The 8725-nt window shown below is 38.7% G+C and overlaps 1 non-coding gene across 1 annotated transcript; it reads left to right on the plus strand.

Moving 5' to 3' along the window:
• Positions 1-6987: 6987 nt before the first annotated feature.
• On the plus strand, positions 6988-7094 carry LOC148871626 (small nucleolar RNA R71). Its single transcript, XR_016108570.1, has one exon. It is a non-coding gene; the product is annotated as a small nucleolar RNA R71 (small nucleolar RNA).
• Positions 7095-8725: the final 1631 nt, after the last annotated feature.

The raw sequence follows: 8725 nt of genomic DNA on the forward strand, positions 1-8725 counted from the left end.
GGATCTCGTGACTTATGTAAAAGCTATGTTGGACATAGATTCCCTAAAGTGGGTAGATGCCATGAGAGCTGAGATGGACTCAATGGAGACCAATGGAGTCTGCACTCTAGTAGATCCGCCCCCCGGGGTAAAAGCAATTGGTTGCAAATGGATTTATAAGAGGAAGAAGGGCCCCGATGGTAAGGTTGAGACCTACAAAGCTCATCTGGTGGTGAAATGGTATATCAGAAAGAGGGCATTGATTATGAGGAAAACTTTTCACCTGTGGCCATGCTTAAATCCATTCAGACCTTGCTAGCTGTAGCAGCATACCATGACTACGAGATTTGGCAAATGGATGTCAAAACTGCATTCCTGAATGGAGATCTTACTAAAGATATCTATATGCAGCAACCACAAGGTTTCATAGTTGTGGGTCAAGAACACATGGTATGTAAATTAAATAGATCCATATATGGACTTAAGCAAGCTTCTAGGAGTTGGAACATCCATTTTGACTCTACCATCAAAAAGTTTGACTTTGAGCAGAATCCGGATGAGCCCTGTGTTTACATGAAGTCCAGTGGGGATAAGGTTACGTTTCTGGTTCTGTATATACATGACATTCTACTCATTGGAAATGATGTAGGAATGTTGACTACGGTGTAAGTATGGCTGTCACAGCAATTCTCCATGAAAGATCTTGGAGAAGCCTCCTACATACTAGGTCTTTGACTCTATAGAGATAGATAAAAGTGGATAATAGGATTATCCCAATCTACTTACATTGACAAAATTGTCAAGAGATACAACATGGAGAACTCTAAGAAGGAAATGTTCCTTTCAGGCACGGAGTCACTCTCTCCAAGAAGATGTCTCCCAAGACTTTTGAGGAGATTGAGGGCATGAAGGACATTCCCTATGCCTCAACCGTAGGGAGCATCATGTATGCCATGTTGTGCATTCGTCACAACATGTATGCCATGTTGTGCATTCCAGGCCAACCTTGGGTAGAAACACTGGACCGCTATGAAAAATATACTTAAGTACCTTTGAAGGACAAAAGAGTTTTGTCTAGTATTCGATGGTAGCTCACTATAGATCCAGGGGTATACTGATGTCAATTTCCAGTCGGATCCAGATGATAGAAAGTCTACATCTGGGTATGTTTTCACAATAGGGTCGTGTGTTGTTTCCTTGACGGGTTGTCGAAGCCCTCAAAATTAGTACTAGTCCTACAACAAAATATTTGTAGTAAAATTGGTACTAGGTCAAATCCCGCAGGGAGCTAACAGTAATCTCTTAGCCGAATGAATATTATCACTGAGTGGGAAAATTAAATAACTGATTTTAAAAGAACAAGAAAGCAATAGCAAATTCAACTAACAAGAAGTGATCAGTCTTACCGAATTCTGGGTCAAAGGTTCAATTTAGTCAATTGGCCATCGATCAGAGGTAGACTTCGGTGGTCTTGCAATTCAAGCATTTAACCTTAGATTTATTGGGATAGTCATAATAAACCTTGTGTTTTCCTAAATCACTTGACCAAACCCAACATGCAATCAACACTTATCTTTAATCAACTAGGTACGATAGCACTCCATGATAATTAATGATAGCATTAAGCTTTGTGAAACAGTTAAACCAAAATAACAATAATTGAGATAACTGCAATTATCGAATTTTGTTCCATCGATTCCCTTTAGGTTAAAACAGGTTTATACATTGGTCAAAGGCTATCATGAACAATTGACCCAGAAATATATTAACCTAATTGCTACTTGTACCACTATTCGTGACAATTATGGATCGCAGAACCATGGATAGCAGTAGGAAAATCAACATTAATTCAATTTGTCAAACTAATTAACATCAACATCCAATAAAAATATGCACAAGAATCAATGAATACTTGAATTAGAAAGTAGGAAAATAAATTAACTATAGAACCTCACAATGACACAATCGAACCTCCCCCTTGAACCAAGAAAAGAAGCTTAGCTACTCATGATCTACATAATATCCATGCTCTGCTTCTCCATGGCCGAACTGCTTTCTTGAGTTTCTTGACTTTCTTGATGATCTCTTGGATCTTGGAGTGAGTGATGCTAGAGCTGGTCCACCCCCCCTCTTTATATAGCCAAAGGAGAGGGCTATGGGAGCTGTTAGACAGTTGTATGCCCTTAGCTCCAATCAGACTGATGTACTTATGGCATTTATTGTAAATGAATAAAGTATGTATTTGATTCATGTTATTGTGGTGTGTTTCTGTGTAATACTTTTAAACTAGACACTTAATGAGACTCGTGTTAGTTTAGAATGTTAACAGTCATTGGATAAGTCTGGGGAGATTTATCCTACTAAGGCTGACACTGATGTGCCACCAAGTGTTGGGGTGGCCTGTCTCAGCTACCAGGGTAAGACACAAGGTACACGTAGTGTAGGTTTACTTGAAACCCTGAAGCAGACCAGATTTCCAGTATTGCCCTAGACATTGGTGATTAGTGGGCAAAACTAGAAAGTCACACCTGACCCCTAGACCTGGGGTCAAAACCTGGGTATGTTGGGACAGTCCAAGAATTCATCTGAGTGGGTGATCATAGTGATAGGATCAGCCCCTTTGTCGGACAAAGGTAATGATCGAGGATGCACTCTCACTGATGGAAACCAAGACTGCTGACAGCCGATTTCAATCATTAAAATTTGTTTTGCAAAATATATTTCATATACGAATATAAATATATATATTATGGTTTCAAATTATTTGCAAAAAGGTTTTAATTCCCGAGATCCATGTGAGTAGAGAGTGCAACACTATTCCTTGCAGCCGAGGGAGAGGTCTTTTCTTGTCAGGTAGTGTTTGATCATTATGGGCTGAGAGGTTAATTGAAAGACCATTGAGGGTAATACCTGATGGGCTAATCTTGCATTTTCCCACAGTCCCTGGGTGTTACAAGGTGGCTTGGCCCAGAGACCACTTAGTGTAAGTTTTGGGCCCATAGAGTCCATGTGATGGGCTCAAGGGGTTCACTGGGCTTTCTAGTGAATACGACTAGGCCTTGTAACAAAGCCTGGCCGAACCCTTATGGCTGATGTGTAGATCAATGCTTGGGTCCCATGCCATACTAGGAAGCCCAACTAGGCAGCAATTTGGAAGGCTAAGTGAGCACATATAGTTATTGGGCCTAAAGCCCATTTCATACTGGGCTGATTTGATCAGTTAAATAAAGGGGCTGATCTAATCTGGAAACCTCCCAATAGGATTAGGAGCTGATCCCTTTAAGGTTATAAAAAGAGGAGGGGGCGGCAGCCTTTAGAAGATGACATTCTCACCTACAGAGAAAATATTACAGAAGAGAGAAAACAACTTCCAATAAGACTCTGCTGATTTCTCCCTACCGCTGCCGCCATTGACAATGCATCTCCACGACAGTAGGAGTGATCAATAACGGTTATTGATATCAGTCATTTGTTAAAGGGCTGATTGGAAGTCGAGCTCACGTGTCGTCCAGCTGATTCTTGTGAAGGATTTGGTTCTTTGGAAGAACACTGTTGATTCTGCTTCATCCTACACTGCGCCATCTTTAGTGGGAGCAGTCTTTGGTTTCTTCCTTGGGCGTGAACACCTCCATTGGGAGATATTGTTTCTCTGTATCAGGTACATCCCTCTCTCCTGCTTCTGGTTTCAGATGTGGTTAGGTTTATGATTCAAGATGGATCATTGAAAATGCAGATTTTCTAAAACAGGGAATGTGATTCTTGGATGAGGGAAGAGGAAATTTTTGAAATTTCGCCCAACCTACCTACAGGGTTCAGCCATCCATATGATCTCATTCCTTCAATTCCGTGGATCCCTCCAAATCTTACATCTATGGTTGATACAACATTTGCCACATTTGGTCATCCACACTGTAAAATTTTTATCTCAGCCCACATAAAAGAAATATTGGACACTAATCCACAAGTAGCAGCCTTGATAGAGAAACAAAACTTGGCGTCATTACAAAGGGCCACAGAAGGAAAGGTTAATTGAAACATTGGGTTGTCTATCCAAGAAGGGTGCAATCAACCTTGCTTAGCCATAGAAGGAAGACAAAGTATGGCTCTAGCAGGCTTATATGGATTAGCACCATAGGTCCCGGTATGAGTCCTAAGGCAACTAGGCTTCTTACAGTTCATTCCAACTATCGATGACATCAAAGGAGACATGGTTGATTTTATCAGCTATTGTGGGAACATGGAAAGGAGGTTCAAAGAGCACTAGGCTTCTAGTAAAAGGGAATTCTCTACCCCGTTGCCAACCACCAAGCCGATGTGTGATCATACATAGAGGGATTGGGTGTGCAATTAAGGTTTCCCGTCACCCTTAGTGCCACCACCCGAGCTCCCCACCCCAGTAAGGCCTCCATCCAAAGGTACCATATCAGAGGATTCTCTCAAGCACCCTTTAGATGATCCATACTTAAAAGCAACACTAGAGCTTCATGAGAAAAACAAGATAAATGAGGTGCAGGAAGGATTGGGAGGCACAAGGATTCCATAAAATGTAAATAAGAGAGCACATCAAGCAAAAAGTTGAGTGAAGCCCAAGCAAGTCATTTTGAAACAATGGAGAAATTATCAGAGGCACTTCATGAGAATCAAAGGTTGGAAGTCAAAACCAAGGAAACTCGCCGCCAGCTCCATTAAGCTAGGAATGAGGCTACTAGTGCCAACATCAGATACAAAGAGTTTGTCAACTGCATGGAAGCATATACAATGCAAGTGGTAAATCGAATGGTGATACTCGAAGGCACTTTGACATACTATGGCATTGACATTCCTTCCAGCTGATCAAGATTGTTGTATCTCCTTTTCTTTTTGGAAAAAGTGGATGTAATGAACATTAATGAAGGAGCTCTCTTTTGTTTTGGGTCACTAATGTCTCAATCAAATACTAACAAAATCATCAAATTCATCAAATCAATTCATCAAATATCAAATTTGGCAAATTAACTCATCAAATAACAAAGATCAGAATCAAAGCATCAAATCAACTCATCAAATAGCAAAAACTAAAATCAAGGCTAAGTTGTCAAATCAACACATCCAATCAAATCATCAAAAATCGAAATCAAATTTACCAAATTCTTCAATCCAATTCATCGAATATCAAAAATCAAAGCATAAAAAAAATCAAAATTAAGTTTACCAAGTTCATCAAATCAACCCATAAAGTAGAATCAAAATCAAAATTAAATAAAAAATCATCAAAATCAAAAAAGAAAGAAAATAAAAAAACGAAGGATAAAAAAAAGAGTCTAATCAATCTCATCAAATGTTGAAAATCAATTTCTTTATCTTCTCTCTTGCAACCAATGAATAATTTTTTACCTACTACAGGACAACACGAGGTCCAATAAATTGTGACCCATTCCTTTGCCCGTACCATGGCAACTGAAGGCACGACCTCGGAGGGCTCAGGGTAGTAGGACATGACTAATGTGGAGACCGCTAGACCCACTACTGTTTCATACAACGAATTTCTCTGTTTTCAAGAAAGGCTTTCAGAAATGTCTACTTGGGTGGACTCACTCTCAAAAAGAAATTCTACCAACCCCCAAGCCACTGCCCAGGCTCAAACCTTTTCCATCCCCACCAGTACTGGGATTTCTACCTAGTTTGTATTCACCGTAGGTACCACATCGCCGACCCTAAGGCCACAACCTACCATCTTCACCAAGCAACCCACAAATCTAGTAGTCAACCAAGTCAATGACTTTGAAGAAGAAGACCCTCGTGTCTCCCACTCTATCCTCCTAAACAAGCCAACCTCAATTGCGAGTGATCGAATGAGAAAATGGAGAAAATGAAGGAAGAAATCTAGAAGCTAAAAGGGGTTCATAACCTGGGGACTATGGACTTTAAAGAATTGTGCTTATACCTTGATGTAGTACTCCAAAAAAAGTTTAAATTGCCTGAACTAGAAAAGTAAACTTCACCATCTCACAGTCTTCCCATTTCCTTTTGTTTGAAATCACCTCCTTCAAGAATTTGGTATATTTTGGCATCTGTGACAATACATCAAGAAGAGGGATGTTAATATGTATCTTTTTAAACACTTCTAAAAATTTTCCAAATTGTTTATCCAAATTAGCTTTCAAAACTCTTCTAGGGTAGGGGAGAGGAAGTTTAATAGCATCTAAATTCAGTTTAGGTGTACTCCTTTCGGTCTCCTTTTGTGGATCGAACACTTCAGCTTTTTGATCATCTTTCTGGGTCTCGCCATTTGTTTTTCCACTTAGAGCAATGGCATTCACTTGCTCCCTTGGGTTCTTCTTTGTGTTGTTGGGCAATCATCCCTCTTTTCTTTCTGACAACATATTCATAATCTGCCCCACTTGGACTTCTAAGTTCTTAATTGATGCTTCTTGACTTCAAAATCTTTTTTCATGTTCTTGAAATTTTGTTTCAGCAAGATTAATGAACTTAGAAATCATTTCTTCTAAATTGCCCTTCTTTTCTTGTGGGGGCAGTTGTTGTTGGAATCCCATGGGCGCTTTTTGTTGGTTGTTGTTCCATGAAAAATTTGGATGATTCCTCCACCCTAGGTTGTATGTGTTCGAATAGGGGTTGAAATTTGGCCTGCCACCATGAGAAATAAAATTAGCACTTTCAGCTGAAGCAAAAGGATTACCTAATGGATAGAATTAATATGTCTTAATTGGCCACAAAAATCACATGGATTGCTAGATATTGTATTTATTGCTGCAGCATTAAGAGTATCTAATTTTTTATTCAGACTAGCAAGTTGAGCAGATAGAGCTGCAAAAGAATCGATATGGTGTACTCCCCTTCGATCAGTTTGGTTATTACTCCATTGGTATCTGTTTGACACCATTTCTTCCACTAGGTCATAAGCTTCCTCAGGCGTTTTCCTTATGATTGTGCCACCTACAGTGCATTAATAATGGGATGATTAGAGGGGTAATACCATTATAAAAAGTTTGGATTTGATGCCAAGTTGGTATCCCATGGTGAGGACACTTCCTAAGCATCTCCTTGAATCATTCCCATGCTTCATACAAATATTCCCTCTCTAATTGAGCAAAAGTAGTGATATCATTAATTAATTTTGTTGTTTTAGAGAGTGGAAAATACTTAGCCAAGAATTTTTGGGTTAAGTCATTCCAAGTGGTGATGCTTCCTGCAGGGAGTGAGTTAAGCCAATCATTAGCTCTATCATGCAATGAAAATGGAAATAGTCTAAGCCTAATAGCATCATCGCTAACTCCATTATGTTTAAATGTATCACATATTTCTAGGAAATTTAACAATATGTGCATTAGGATCATCACTTGGTAACCCACTAAATTGAATACTCGTCTGAATCATTTGGATAATTGCATGCTTGATTTCAAAATTATTGGCTTGAATTGTGGGCTTGCAAATGCTGGAAGTAGCCCCATCAATTGTTGGACAAGCATAGTCCAAAAGGGTGAGATTTGCTTCTGCCATCTCTTCTCTTTGTTGGTTTGCCTTCTTCAACCTCCTCTCTCATTTTACCTTTGTTGGCTCTTTGCAATAAGCGAAGGGTTCTCTCTATTTCGGGATCGAATCTTGCTAGTCCTTCTCTTCTAGTGCGTGTCATGCACTAATAAATCTGAACACAACAAGAGTTTGAACAAATAAAATAAAAAAATAAAAACAGAAATAAAAATCCAAATTAACCAAGGTTAACAAGTTCTAATATTATTTCAGGATTAAATCCCCGGCAACGGCGCAAAAAACTTGATAGCTAAAATTATAACCATAGCAAGTGCACTAGTTATCAAGTAGTATAAAAATATTGTTCCCACGAGAATTTAACAAAATAAATATTAGAACTACAGCCTTCCTTAATTATTTGGACAACCAAAATTCAGATCCAACAATAAGAACTAATGAGAATTAAAAATACAAAAAAGAAAATAAAAGCAAGGGTAATCAATAACTAAATATGCAAGGATTAATTGAAATTGCTAGGACCATTGGTCCGCCTAACCATTCCAATGAATATTAATGGATGAGATTAATCAAGATAATTTGTCATTTCCATAAGCTGAAGTTTTTCCAATTTTATTTAATATTCTTTCCCAAGATATATCAAATCTACTTCTATCAAGTAACCCTTCGATCCCTCGACTAGAGTTCTCAAAATAGAAATGCGTTAAGTTCAAAAAAAAACTTATATATTCAGATGAATCATGTGTATATATCCCTTTATACCATTCAATTCACACCCTGGATTATTCAGTCCATTATATGAATTCCTCTCCCGATTCATTCACATAAACCCAATCAATTAAGAGATGGCCACTCCTAATCGCATTAAGGATAATAACTCATAGACTACATGGAAATCATAGTCTTGGATAAATCATAATAAAATTATATTCATTGTCATGGTTAGGCTTTCCACAGCCCTTGAAGGGTTGAGAGATCCATCACATGGACGCCCAAAGATTGCGGAATAAGGGGTGAATTTCAAAAATTTTTTCTCTCCCTTCAACTGGGAATCACATTCCCTATTTAGAAAATCATATTTTCAAGGATAAATTTTGAACCTTAAACTGAACCAGATTTGAACCAAAAAGAATGGGAGAGAATGATACCTGATACGGAGAAATAATATCTCCCAACGAATGTGTTCACGCCCAAGGAAGGATCCAAAGACTGCTCCCACTGAAGATGGCGCAGTGCAGGATGGAGCAGAATCAGCAGTGTT

Source organism: Nelumbo lutea, chromosome 2, assembly GCF_056320005.1.
Source record: "Nelumbo lutea isolate HS-2025 chromosome 2, American lotus-T2T, whole genome shotgun sequence".
Taxonomy (NCBI): domain Eukaryota; kingdom Viridiplantae; phylum Streptophyta; class Magnoliopsida; order Proteales; family Nelumbonaceae; genus Nelumbo; species Nelumbo lutea.